The sequence below is a fragment of the Cherax quadricarinatus genome, chromosome 4 (assembly GCF_038502225.1).
Source record: "Cherax quadricarinatus isolate ZL_2023a chromosome 4, ASM3850222v1, whole genome shotgun sequence".
NCBI lineage: Eukaryota > Metazoa > Arthropoda > Malacostraca > Decapoda > Parastacidae > Cherax > Cherax quadricarinatus.
The window spans coordinates 13,494,490-13,508,647 of record NC_091295.1 but is presented as its reverse complement, the minus strand read 5'-3'; the positions used below and the strand labels follow the sequence as shown (position 1 = coordinate 13,508,647).

Sequence of the window (14,158 nt, the reverse complement as noted above, 5' to 3'; positions counted from 1 at the left end):
CACCTTCAAGGACCATAACATTGTATCAATCGCATCTGCTAGAAAAATGACAGGATGGATAATGAGAACCTTCAAAACTAGGGAGGCCAAGCCCATGATGACACTCTTCAGGTCACTTGTTCTATCTAGGCTGTAATATTGCTGCACACTAACAGCACCTTTCAAGGCAGGTGAAATTGCCGACCTAGAAAATGTACAGAGAACTTTCACGGCGCGCATAATGGAGATAAAACACCTCAATTACTGGGAGCGCTTGAGGTTCCTAAACCTGTATTCCCTGGAACGCAGGAGGGAGAGATACTTGATTATATACACCTGGAAAATCCTAGAGGGACTAGTACCGAACTTGCACACGACAATCACTCACTACGAAAGCAAAAGACTTGGCAGACGATGCACCATCCCCCCAATGAAAAGCAGGGGTGTCACTAGCACGTTAAGAGACCATACAATAAGTGTCAGGGGCCCGAGACTGTTCAACTGCCTCCCAGCACACATAAGGGGGATTACCAACAGACCCCTGGCAGTCTTCAAGCTGGCACTGGACAAGCACCTAAAGTCAGTTCCTGATCAGCCGGGCTGTGGCTCGTACGTTGGTTTGCGTGCAGCCAGCAGCAACAGCCTGGTTGATCAGGCTCTGATCCACCAGGAGGCCTGGTCACAGACCGGGCCGCGGGGGCGTTGACCCCCGGAACTCTCTCCAGGTAAACTCCAGGTATGTATGCTGGGAGGCAGTTGAACAGTCTCGGGCCCCTGACACTTATTGTATGGTCTCTTAACGTGCTAGTGACACCCCTGCTTTTCATTGGGGGGATGGTGCATCGTCTGCCAAGTCTTTTGCTTTCGTTGTGAATGATTTTCGTGTGCAAGTTCGGTACTAGTCCCTCTAGGATTTTCCAGGTGTATATAATCATGTATCTCTCCCGCCTGTGTTCCAGGGAATACAGGTTCAGGAACCTCAAGCGCTCCCAGTAATTGAGGTGTTTTATCTCCGTTATGCGCGCCGTGAAGGTTCTCTGTACATTTTCTAGGTCAGCAATTTCACCTGCCTTGAAAGGTACTGTTAATTTTTCAAATATTTTAGAGAGAAGGGGTAAGTTAGATATTGGCCTATAGTTATTCAAGTCTGCTTGATCTCCTCCTTTATGTATCGGGGTGACCCTTGCTATTTTGAGAACTGTGGGGAAGGTAGAGGATTAGATGGATTTATTAAAGAGTGTTGCAATGACTGAGGAAAGTACTTGTGAAGCTTTTTTGTATATGAAGGGTGGTAAGGTATTTAAACCTCCTGTCTTGCTTTTCAGTGTGTTGATAATAAGAGAGACTATTGCTGGGTTAGTCGGAGCTAGGAATAATGTGTTCGAGTAGGTGCCAATGAGGTAGTCATTAGGTGGGGTATTTGAGCTTGGGATTTTATCCGCCAGGTTTTTTTCCTATGGTGGAGAAGAAAACATTGAGTCTGTGCTGTTTCAGTCGATGGGAGTTGGGGTTTATCTGGTTTTGTTAGTTTGATGGTTCTGTTTCCTGATATCTTTTTTGTTCCTAGAATTTCAGATAGGGTTTTCCAGGTATTTTTTATATCACCTTTTAAGTTGGATAATCTGTTTTCATAATACATTTTTTTTGCCCTTCTTATCAGGCTGGTTAGGATTGACGAGTAACGTTTTGTTTGGTCTCTGGTTATTTGACCCATTCTGTTCTGTTTTTCATATAGGTGCTTTATATTTATGGATTTGAGGATGCTGGGTGTTAGCCAGGGACTGTTCAGTCTCTTAGCTGTAAACTGTTTAGTTTCTTAGGGCAGTGCTTGTTATAGAGGTATTGGGTCTTTTTTAGAAAATTATTAATACATTCGTCGGTATCTGTATAGATTTCTAGCTCAGTTTGCCGGTCGATGTTTGTCATTGCCGTTGTGACTTTATTAATGGCTGTCTCATTATGTAGTCTGAAGGTTACTTTAGTATTGTCTTGGGGTAATTTACCTAGATTGGTTATGAGAAAGGTAGGGTAGTGGTCTGTGGTGTTATCTGTGACTATGCCTGATTTTAAAGGGGATATGGTGTTGGTCCAGATGTGGTCAGAGATTCTTGTAGGTTTTGTTACTGTTGGTAACAACAAGCAGTTACTCATAGTGTTTGTGAATTCAGTTACACATGGGTCTTGGTCGTGCAGGAGATTTATATTGAAGTCTCCTGTGAATAATAAGTGTTCATGCGTGTAACAGTTATAATACTTCCTAGGTTTTCACTAAAACGGCTAATATTTGACTGTGGAAGTCTGTAGATGTTTATCAGTGTGAGAGGTTTTTGTAAGGATTTGGATTTGAATTTATCTATTATATATTCCCCATATTTATCACTTGTGCAAGTATTGTTGATACCCTCGTACTACCAAAATTCTAAACATGCGGAAAAAATTAATATTCCAAGTATCAGTGATCGTGTCAATATGCTCAGGCAAACTCATTCAAACCCCTGCACAAAAGCCCTCCAACTTTTTTCAGCACTGGTGAGCACTCCTCTAGATGGGGAAAAAAAACTGGAACTGACCTCCTAGTTATTCAGATACATGATCTGTGTCATTTGTAGTAAACACAAAAAGTAGTTGTTTGCTTATTTACACTTGTTTTGCTTATTTATACTTACTTACCTACTAAACAGTTAGTTTAGTTTAATATCTTTATATGCATCCCATCATACCCATTCTGTGCGCGGTAATCAAAAAGATTACAGAGGTACATAATGGGTCCAGGGACTGGACCCCAAAGTTTTGAACAAGTTACAAAGGTTATGAATCATTCACACACATATACACCTGATCAAAAGTACATAATAGGCCCAAGGCTACAACAATACAACCAAGGACACTAATGAAAATAAGTCACTTTGTCTGACTTTTTGGGTTATCCCAGGTTCTCTACACATATGCTGCTATGTATGATAATCTTTGTAACTGTATTTGTGTATACCTGAATTTTTTTTTTTAGATTTTGCCACCGAAGTGGCTAGTTTATTGTGCACCCCATATCCATCCTGTGGACGGTAGCGCGAGAGCATATGGATACACAAAAGGCCTAGGAACTAGGCCCCAAAGGGTTAACAGGAATACATATGGATTTATATTTAGGAAATTTGCTTAGTATATCTGGTATCTTATTTTCATTAATAAGATATCTTGACATGTCACATAGGTTATTATACTGTCTGTCTCTGTATTCCTCAATAAGTGGACAATTAAGCACATAGTGTTCAAGAGAGTGACCATATGCCTGATCACATAATTTACATTTAGTTTGATCATCATCTGTGTGTCTCCCAAACTGCCAGAAGTACTTGTAACCAAGCCTAAGCCTGGCCACTACAACATCAGTCAGTCTGTTCACATTGCAAGTTGCTCCATAAACATACTTATCTACGTTCATGTTATCATAGTGGGTTATAGATCTACTCAGGCTTCTAACTGCATTCCTATAACAATCATTTTCATTATTTACTTCTCTCCTAATATTATTCCTAATGCTAGACACAGTTATACCAAAGTTATATTCTACATTCTCCTCGATACTCTTCTTGGCTAACATATCAACTTTATCATGAAGGAGTAATCCAGTGTGTGATGGGATCCATAGCAATTGTACATTAATTCCTTTGTCCCTAATTTTTGAGTATCTATACCTGGCTTCCCCAATGAGCATGTTGTTGGAGTCATTATATGAGCCAAGAGCCTTCAATGATGACATAGAATCAGTAATGATGATAGAGTCAAGCTCAGTGTCATAGGTTAGCTTTAGCGCCATTAGGATTGCAAACAATTCAGTTTGCAGTGTAGACGCCCAGTTGTTAATTCTTATGCCTAACTCAACAAATTTATTATCGTTCTTAACTAGGGAGGTGGCAACAAGAGCAGATGCAGCCCTGCCAGAAGACTCATGTTTAGATTCATCAGTGTATATAACTTGTGATAACTTGTTACTACCAGCTAGGTGAGAAATTTCTTCTTGAGCAGTTGCTCTAACAAGAGATTTAAGGAAGGGATTACTAGCAATGAGCTTCTTGGGAGGGACTTGTAGGTATGTGATATTAAATGGAACACATCTTCCATGGAGGGGTGAAATGCTCTTGTTGCCTACAGTGATACAGTTCATGCAAGTTATAAAACTTAATGCAATTGCACGTTTTCACAATCCATTTAGATCTGTGTGTATTTACCTCTAGACACTTGGTAAGATTCACTGTGACAGTGTCTGGTTCGTTTATCAACATTCTAATACCGAGTACAGTGTTAATTTCAACAATCCTATCACTGATACTAGAAATACCAAGCTCCTTCCTCATGTTAAGAACTTTTGTAGATCTGGGACAGCCAAGAATAATCCTGAGAGCTTCATTTTGCATTAACTCCAAGGGTCGGAGAGAACTTTCTCTAGCTAATATCAACATGGGAGCAGCATAATCAATTAAGGACCTAACATAGGCTATGTACATCATTCTCACGATTCTCACATTTGCACCATAGTTGGGATTGTAGCCAGCAACAGCTTTGAGAGCATTTAGCCTAGCTTTACATTTCTTGTTTAGTTGTGGTATAGTGGATTTGTTAAAGGGTACATCTACACCAAGATATCTGTAAGTTTTAACGTAGCTAATGATTTCACCCTGCAAATAGATGGGTGGGGGATGTTGTTTGCTTGTTAATATCTTAGTTTTAGAGGAAGATATTATGAGGCCTAGTCGATTACAAATTGCTTGAACTTCATTAAGAATGGTATTCATCTTCTTATGCCCTGTTGTATGGATCATGATATCATCAGCATAGCTTATAGCTATATGTTTAGGTGAGGCAGGTAGAGCATTTAGGAGAGCATTAATCAGAATATTAAATAGCATGGGACTAAGAACTCCTCCCTGCGGTGTACCTAAAGACATTTCTTTAGAATCACTTCTGAAGCCTTGGTAAAGGACAGAGGATACTCTATTTGACAGGTATCCTATTATCCAGCAGAGTAAGCTACCACCAATATTCATTTTGGCTAGTTCATGTAGTATAACGGTTCTGTTCGCAATATCAAATGCAGATTTTAGATCAAGAAAAGTGGTAAAACTAGTAGAGGTGTGTGCAGTGAGAAAGGTGGAAATACAGTTCTGCACACTTTTACCTTTCATGAACCCATAGAGGTAGGGGGAAAGTTGATGTCTGATTCTGTAGTACAGTCTGTTAAGCATCATTCTTTCAAAAGTTTTACAAAGACAACTAGTTAAGGAGATCGGCCTAAATGTATCAGGCTGTTGGGGCTTAGGGATAGGCACAATGAGACTATTGGTCCAGGAAGTAGGAAGAACGCCCTCAATGTAACTGAGATTATACAGTGCCAACAAAGGGTTATCAGGCACATGCCTTAGAGTTCTGAGAATATCATAGGTTATACCATCCTCTCCAGGAGCAGTTGATCGACCTTTGGTTAATGCATTATCTAATTCATACTCGGTAAAGAGGCAATCACTCTCATCAATATTTTGGCTCATAAAATTAATCAATTTCAACATTTCTTCAGAAGTACTCTCTAAATTTTTTCTAATATGAGATGGAAGGCTTTCATGCCTGGATGTTTTGGACCAGTTATTTATGAGGTCATTTGCTTTTTCAAGAGGAAAGGGATGAGCAACATTGCCAGTCTTTTTCCTGGTTATTTTATTTATACCTTTCCAAGCCAAACTCAAAGGGGTGGACCTATTTAATCCACTAACAAACTGTTCCCATTCCTGTTGCCTAAGTTCTTCCTTTCTATTCCTTGCATTTGTTAGTGCAGCTTGGAACGTTCTGAGCAGGTCTGGGGTTCTACATTCACGGTATGCTTTACCAATCCTCCTAGCTGCATGTGTTAGATTGCGCAGCTGTGGATCATTATAGTATTTACATTGGTTTTTATTGTTATTTATAGTGGAGGTTTTTTGTTTCCTATTACTGCCCACTTGATCTGTGAGAACACTCTCAATAGTGGTAATTAAATCATCATTAAATTTTTGTGTGCCAATGGGCTCGTAATTCTTATACCATTGATCCAAGTTGTTAATAAAGTTGTCTCTGTGTTCTGGTTTGAGAATAAGTTTCCTCCTTCTGTATTTAGCTCCTTGATTGCTGGAGATGTGATCAAGATTGAAGATCATCAACTATGACAGAGTCATGCATCGTATATGATGTATTAAATCCAAGACACAGATCTAGTATGCCACCATATATGTGAGTAGGCTCAGTAGTGCCCACAATTCGAACATTATCATGCTCATTTAGCAATCTCACTAGTTTAGTTCCATTGGTGTTTGTTATAGACCCACCAATATTCTTATGTCTGGCATTAAAATCTCCAAGAATGATGGTAGGTTCACTATTGATGCGATCTGGTAAAGCATCAGGTCGAAGCTGGTTCGCTGGGGCATAGAGATTAAAAATGTTTATGGAAAAATCGCCTGCATATACTTTGACACCATGATACTGCATGTTAACTCGACTCTGCAAGGAAAGGAGTGAATGTGGCAAGTTCTTTCTGACATACATCACACAACAGTTGGTTGACCTTAGGTTATAAGCTGCATATCCAGGCAAGTTTGGTGGAGGTGCTCCATCTTTCAATCTACATTCCTGCAAACAGATGACATCAATATTCTTGGTTGCACTAATATGATGTAAGTCAGGCAACCGCTTCCTGATGGAAGCAATGTTCCATGAAAAGATTTGTAATGTATCCATTGTAGTGAGTTATTACAATCTCTTGTTCATAAGATGGTAAAACTATTATGCTTTGACTACAGTGTGCAGATACTTAAGAGCAAATAGCATAGTTTGTACGTCTTTATCTTCAGGACCTTTATTTTTAAGCATTTTTCGGCATTTTGGCAGCCAGTGATAAGGCAAGTCTTGAAGGCAAGAGTTATGGGCTTCTTTCTCACAAATTGCTGGAAGCTGAACGGAGATTGCTGCACTTCTGACATCATCACCATGCTCAAGAGCATCATCCTGATTACATATATTTATTAAACTTGTCAGGATCTGTTCAAGATGCTCAATTTTTTTCTGGAAAGTTGTTATAATATGAGGAAGGTCTAACGAATCCAATGCCTCTCCGGAGGATGGCACTTCTGGGTTAGTGCTTTCTTTAACACCTATCACCTCAACAGGTACCATGGTTACATTAGTGTTCTCTGTTTCATCATTCATTGCAGGTAGGTCCTGTGCATCTGACTCATCTCCAATTTCCAGGGAGGTTACCTGTGTGGTGTCCGTCTGACTGTTGTAGTTGTGTGTATTGGGAGAAATGACAAACTCATCCCCATATTCAGGTGTAGCCATAGGTATCTGTAGTGGCTATACCTGAATAAACTTAACAACAATGTGATTTAAAAAGCGCGCGCCTGGAATACATGTACAATACTATTACAGTAATTACTCTTATATTAAATTACGCTTTCTAGTACATTAAATCACTGTTTTTTTAATAATAATTCATTAAAGTATCAGTGCAATTAATATGTCATTTGCGGTGATTTATAGAATAAAAACATTAGGGAACTTATCATTGTATGAACAGCACAGGTAGTGGGAGACTCACTATATATATTATGTATCTATTAAGTGTTAAAGACATTTTATATATTTTAAAGAGTTTATTTGTTTGTTTTATTTTTTCAATATGTAGTGGGGAGTGAGTATAATAAGTGCGGTTATTACATAGATATGTCACTTTGTTGGACTTTTTTTTGAGTTATTCTAGGAAATTTATATTTATATATTACTGATATAAGATACTTGTAATTATCCAAAATTGAGTAAAACTGTACTTAAATAAAAGTAGATAGTAAGTTAGTTATGGAATGTTTATGTGTGGTGTTCACTACCTGTGGTGACCATGCGCACACTGGTGTGAGGTTGTTTTACCTTGATGGTGGGGAAAGAAAGGTAGTGTCATTGTTTTCTACTGTCAAGATGAAGGTATGAGGTGTGTGTGTGTGCTGGTTGAGGCAGCATGAGTGTGAAGGCAGAGTAAGAGAGGAGCGGCTGCGGCCAGACAGTAACAGCAGCAAGAGCAGCAGCAGCAGCAGCAGCCACACTCGTCTACACCTGCCATCACTTGTCTCTATCTCACCTACCTACACCACCTCCTCCACACACGGTGAGACTTCTTACCTCACTACTACACTCTACATCAGTAAGAACCAGAGTTACAAGTCCCTGGTCAGGTGATGCCGCTCAGGTTCCTCTTCACCTTCCACTCACCCTTCAGCCAACCTTCCTTCATAACTGGCTCTTGATCCAAGCAATTAGCTTAACCTTATCATTAAGTCCAGCCAGACAACCTCCCACTACCCCAGCCACTATACAACATTTACGGGTTTAGCGCTTCCCCGTTAAAATGAGAACATTAGAGGAGGCCTACTGGCCCATGCTAGGCAGGTTCATCTCGCACCAACCTACACCCACTCGTGTACTTCTCTAACATAATTTTAAGGCTACACAAGGTGTTGCTGTATAGCCCTTGTGGCTTAGCGCTTCTTTTTTGATTATAATAATAATACACAAGGTGTTGGAGTGCTCTGGTGGAGTGCAGGATGGATGTTGGGATGCTCTGGTAGAGTACAGGATGGGTGTGGGAGTGCTCTGGTAGAGTACAGGATGGGTGTTAGGATGCTCTGGTAGAGTACAGGATGGGTGTTAGGATGCTCTGGTAGAGTACAGGATGGGTGTGGGAGTGCTCTGGTAAAGTACAGGATGGGTGTTGGGATGCTCTGGTAGAGTACAGGATGGGTGTTAGGATGCTCTGGTAGAGTACAGGATGGGTGTGGGAGTGCTCTGGTAAAGTACAGGATGGGTGTGGGAGTGCTCTGGTAAAGTACAGGATGGGTGTGGGAGTGCTCTGGTAGGGTACAGGATGGGTGTGGGAGTGCTCTGGTAGGGTACAGGATGGGTGTTGGGATGCTCTGGTAGAGTACAGGATGGGTGTGGGAGTGCTCTGGTAAAGTACAGGATGGGTGTGGGAGTGCTCTGGTAAAGTACAGGATGGGTGTGGGAGTGCTCTGGTAGAGTACAGGATGGGTGTGGGGAGTGCTCTGGTAGGGTACAGGATGGGTGTGGGAGTGCTCTGGTAGGGTACAGGATGGGTGTGGGAGTGCTCTGGTAGAGTACAGGATGGGTGTGGGAGTGCTCTGGTAGAGTACAGGATGGGTGTGGGAGTGCTCTGGTAGAGTACAGGATGGGTGTGGGAGTGCTATGGTAGGGTACAGGATGGGTGTGGGAGTGCTCTGGTAGGGTACAGGATGGGTGTGGGAGTGCTCTGGTAGGGTACAGGATGGGTGTGGGAGTGCTCTGGTAGGGTACAGGATGGGTGTGGGAGTGCTCTGGTAGGGTACAGGAGGGGTGTGGGAGTGCTATGGTAGGGTACAGGATGGGGGTGGGAGTGCTCTGGTAGGGTACAGGATGGGGGTGGGAGTGCTCTGGTAGGGTACAGGATGGGTGTGGGAGTGCTCTGGTAGGGTACAGGATGGGTGTTGGGATGCTCTGGTAGAGTACAGGATGGGTGTTGGGAGTGCTCTGGTAGAGTACAGGATGGGTGTGGGAGTGCTCTGGTAGAGTACAGGATGGGTGTTGGGATGCTCTGGTAGAGTACAGGATGGGTGTGGGAGTGCTCTGGCAGGGTACAGGATGGGTGTGGGAGTGGTCTGGTAGAGTACAGGATGGGTGTGGGAGTGCTCTGGTAGAGTACAGGATGGGTGTGGGAGTGCTCTGGTAGAGTACAGGATGGGTGTGGGAGTGCTCTGGTAGAGTACAGGATGGGTGTGGGAGTGCTCTGGTAGAGTACAGGATGGGTGTGGGAGTGCTCTGGTAGAGTACAGGATGGGTGTGGGAGTGCTCTGGTAGAGTACAGGATGGGTGTGGGAGTGCTCTGGTAGAGTACAGGATGGGTGTGGGAGTGCTCTGGTAGAGTACAGGATGGGTGTGGGAGTGCTCTGGTAGAGTACAGGATGGGTGTGGGAGTGCTCTGGTAGAGTACAGGATGGGTGTGGGAGTGCTCTGGTAGAGTACAGGATGGGTGTGGGAGTGCTCTGGTAGAGTACAGGATGGGTGTGGGAGTGCTCTGGTAGAGTACAGGATGGGTGTGGGAGTGCTCTGGTAGAGTACAGGATGGGTGTGGGAGTGCTCTGGTAGAGTACAGGATGGGTGTGGGAGTGCTCTGGTAGAGTACAGGATGGGTGTGGGAGTGCTCTGGTAGAGTACAGGATGGGTGTGGGAGTGCTCTGGTAGAGTACAGGATGGGTGTGGGAGTGCTCTGGTAGAGTACAGGATGGGTGTGGGAGTGCTCTGGTAGAGTACAGGATGGGTGTGGGAGTGCTCTGGTAGAGTACAGGATGGGTGTGGGAGTGCTCTGGTAGAGTACAGGATGGGTGTGGGAGTGCTCTGGTAGAGTACAGGATGGGTGTGGGAGTGCTCTGGTAGAGTACAGGATGGGTGTGGGAGTGCTCTGGTAGAGTACAGGATGGGTGTGGGAGTGCTCTGGTAGAGTACAGGATGGGTGTGGGAGTGCTCTGGTAGAGTACAGGATGGGTGTGGGAGTGCTCTGGTAGAGTACAGGATGGGTGTGGGAGTGCTCTGGTAGAGTACAGGATGGGTGTGGGAGTGCTCTGGTAGAGTACAGGATGGGTGTGGGAGTGCTCTGGTAGAGTACAGGATGGGTGTGGGAGTGCTCTGGTAGAGTACAGGATGGGTGTGGGAGTGCTCTGGTAGAGTACAGGATGGGTGTGGGAGTGCTCTGGTAGAGTACAGGATGGGTGTGGGAGTGCTCTGGTAGAGTACAGGATGGGTGTGGGAGTGCTCCGGTAGAGTACAGGATGGGTGTGGGAGTGCTCCGGTAGAGTACAGGATGGGTGTGGGAGTGCTCCGGTAGAGTACAGGATGGGTGTGGGAGTGCTCCGGTAGAGTACAGGATGGGTGTGGGAGTGCTCCGGTAGAGTACAGGATGGGTGTGGGAGTGCTCCGGTAGAGTACAGGATGGGTGTGGGAGTGCTCTGGTAGAGTACAGGATGGGTGTGGGAGTGCTCTGGTAGAGTACAGGAGGGGGGTGGGAGTGCTCTGGTGGAGTACAGGATGGGTGTGGGAGTGCTCCGGTGGAGTACAGGATGTGGGTGGGAGTGCGCCGGTGGAGTACAGGATGGGTGTGGGAGTGCTCCGGTGGAGTACAGGATGGGTGTGGGAGTGCTCCGGTGGAGTACAGGATGGGTGTGGGAGTGCTCTGGTGGAGTACAGGATGGGTGTGGGAGTGCTCTGGTGGAGTACAGGATGGGTGTGGGAGTGCTCTGGTGGAGTACAGGATGGGTGTGGGAGTGCTCTGGTGGAGTACAGGGTGGGTGTGGGAGTGCTCTGGTGGAGTACAGGGTGGGTGTGGGAGTGCTCTGGTGGAGTACAGGGTGGGTGTGGGAGTGCTCTGGTGGAGTACAGGATGGGTGTGGGAGTGCTCAGGTGGAGTACAGGATGGGTGTTGGGATGCTCTGGTTGAGTACAGGATGGGTGTTGGGATGCTCTGGTTGAGTACAGGATGGGTGTGGGAGTGCTCTGGTGGAGTACAGGATGGGTGTGGGAGTGCTCTGGTGGAGTACAGGATGGGTGTGGGAGTGCTCTGGTGGAGTACAGGATGGGTGTGGGAGTGCTCTGGTGGAGTACAGGATGGGTGTGGGAGTGCTCTGGTGGAGTACAGGATGGGTGTGGGAGTGCTCTGGTGGAGTACAGGATGGGTGTGGGAGTGCTCTGGTGGAGTACAGGGTGCGTGTGGGAGTGCTCTGGTGGAGTACAGGGTGCGTGTGGGAGTGCTCTGGTGGAGTACAGGATGGGTGTTGGGATGCTCTTGTGGAGTACAGGATGGGTGTTGGGATGCTCTTGTGGAGTACAGGATGGGTGTTGGGATGCTCTGGTGGAGTACAGGATGGGTGTTGGGATGCTCTGGTGGAGTACAGGATGGGTGTGGGAGTGCTCTGGTGGAGTACAGGATGGGTGTGGGAGTGCTCTGGTGGAGTACAGGATGGGTGTGGGAGTGCTCTGGTGGAGTACAGGATGGGTGTGGGAGTGCTCTGGTGGAGTACAGGATGGGTGTGGGAGTGCTCTGGTGGAGTACAGGATGGGTGTGGGAGTGCTCTGGTGGAGTACAGGATGGGTGTGGGAGTGCTCTGGTGGAGTACAGGATGGGTGTGGGAGTGCTCTGGTGGAGTACAGGATGGGTGTGGGAGTGCTCTGGTGGAGTACAGGATGGGTGTGGGAGTGCTCTGGTGGAGTACAGGATGGGTGTGGGAGTGCTCTGGTGGAGTACAGGATGGGTGTGGGAGTGCTCTGGTGGAGTACAGGATGGGTGTGGGAGTGCTCTGGTGGAGTACAGGATGGGTGTGGGAGTGCTCTGGTGGAGTACAGGATGGGTGTGGGAGTGCTCTGGTGGGGTACAGGATGGGTGTGGGAGTGCTCTGGTGGAGTACAGGATGGGTGTGGGAGCCATGCTGGTACGAGTTGCTACGAAATCATCAGGGTTGTAATTAGGTTTCGGAGTGGAATATAACAACTCATAGGGTAAACGCTTGTGTACACCATACAATGCATAATGTGGCATATCACCTATGGAAGCATTGTAAGCAGAATTTATGGCACATTGGACATCTGCTTTGACTTCATCCCAAGTTTCACTATTGGGGTTGATAGTGGCTCTCAGGACATCAAGTACTTTCTTATTGGTTCTTTCGGCTAACCCATTGCTGACAGGATGATGAGGAACAATGCTGGATTTAGAGATCTTGTATAAAGTACACAAATTTTCAAGAATCTCATTACAGAATTCACCTCCATTATCTGTTACTAAGGACTTAGGGGTGGTATGCCTGCAGATAATGCATTCTTTAAATGCTTTAGCTACTGTCTCTGCAGTCTTATCTGCAATAGGAACTAACTCACAATATCTGGTGAAATGGTCTACCATAACACACAGATGTTTGTTGCCTTGGAGGGAACATTTAAAATTGGTTAACAAGTCAAGGGCAACTCTTTCCCACGGTTCGCTAGTGGTTGGGTGCACTTGGATTGGATTAGGACTATTGACATTTCCTTTATGTTGCATACAGACACTACGTTTCTTAACATACTCGGAAATGTCAGTTGCCATACGTGGCCAAAAGTATTTCATTCTGGCTTGTTTCACAGAACGATCCATACCAGGGTGTGCAACACCTGGTGCATCATGAACTAGCTGCAGAGCTACATTCACTAGTGACTGTGGAATTACTAACTGGTACACTCTTCTACTTGGAGTACCCAACTCGGCTGTTCGATACAGTAATTCTTGGCTCATTACAAAGTCACTAATGGGTGCTGGTGGCTTCACAGTAAGAATAAGATCTTCCTGGAGCAGGAATCGAATCACACCAGACCACATGGGATCTGTTCTTTGGGCATTTTTGACATCCTCGACAGTAAATGGAGGATCTGCAGTAACTACACTAACGTGTCGCAATAAAGCATCTGCGACTACATTCGACTTGGCAGGTAAATGTTCAAAAGTGGGATTGAACTCTTGGATAGTCAAGGTCCATCTGGCTAACCTTCCAGTAGGCTGTTTGTTCTGGAATAAAGGTATCAGTGGCGCATGGTCTGTCAAGACATGAACAGGGTACTGGTAAATAATGTCTCGGAAGTGCTTTAAAGACCATACTATTGCTAAAGCTTCTTGCTCCATTACTGTATAATTACATTCAGCCTTCGTAAGGACTCGGCTAGCAAATGCAACTGCGTTGTACTTGCCATCAGTCTTCTGAGCTAGTACGGCACCTATGCCAATTGAACTAGCATCAGTTGTTAGATAGAAAGGCTTAGAAAAATCTGGGAATTTCAAAATTGGAGCAGATGTTAACTTTTCTTCTAGAGTTTGGAATGCTCTTTCTTGACGGAAGGTCCAAACAAAAGGAGCATCTTTCTTAAGCAATTCAGTTAGCGGAGCAGCTATGGAAGAAAAATTGGCAATGAAAGATCTATAAAAACCTGCTAAGCCCATAAAGGATCTTATGGCATCAGCAGTTTTGGGAGTTGGAAAATTTAGTGTACTGCAGTTACTTTACTTTGATCAGTCGTAACCCCTCCAGGAGTG

At 44.9% G+C, this 14,158-nt stretch overlaps 1 protein-coding gene across 2 annotated transcripts in view; it reads left to right on the top strand.

Annotated features, from left to right (window-relative positions):
- The first annotated feature begins 7,893 nt into the window (after nucleotides 1-7,893).
- Cul1 (cullin 1) overlaps nucleotides 7,894-14,158 on the top strand; it is a 295,830-nt gene continuing 289,565 nt past the window's right edge. Inside the window, exon 1 of one of the 2 annotated variants that reach the window (XM_070094495.1) lies at nucleotides 7,894-7,950. The gene's annotated coding sequence lies outside the window, so the exon portion shown is untranslated. Of the gene's footprint in view, nucleotides 8,165-14,158 lie in introns of both variants that reach the window. The other variant, XM_053770358.2, reaches the window with a different exon arrangement.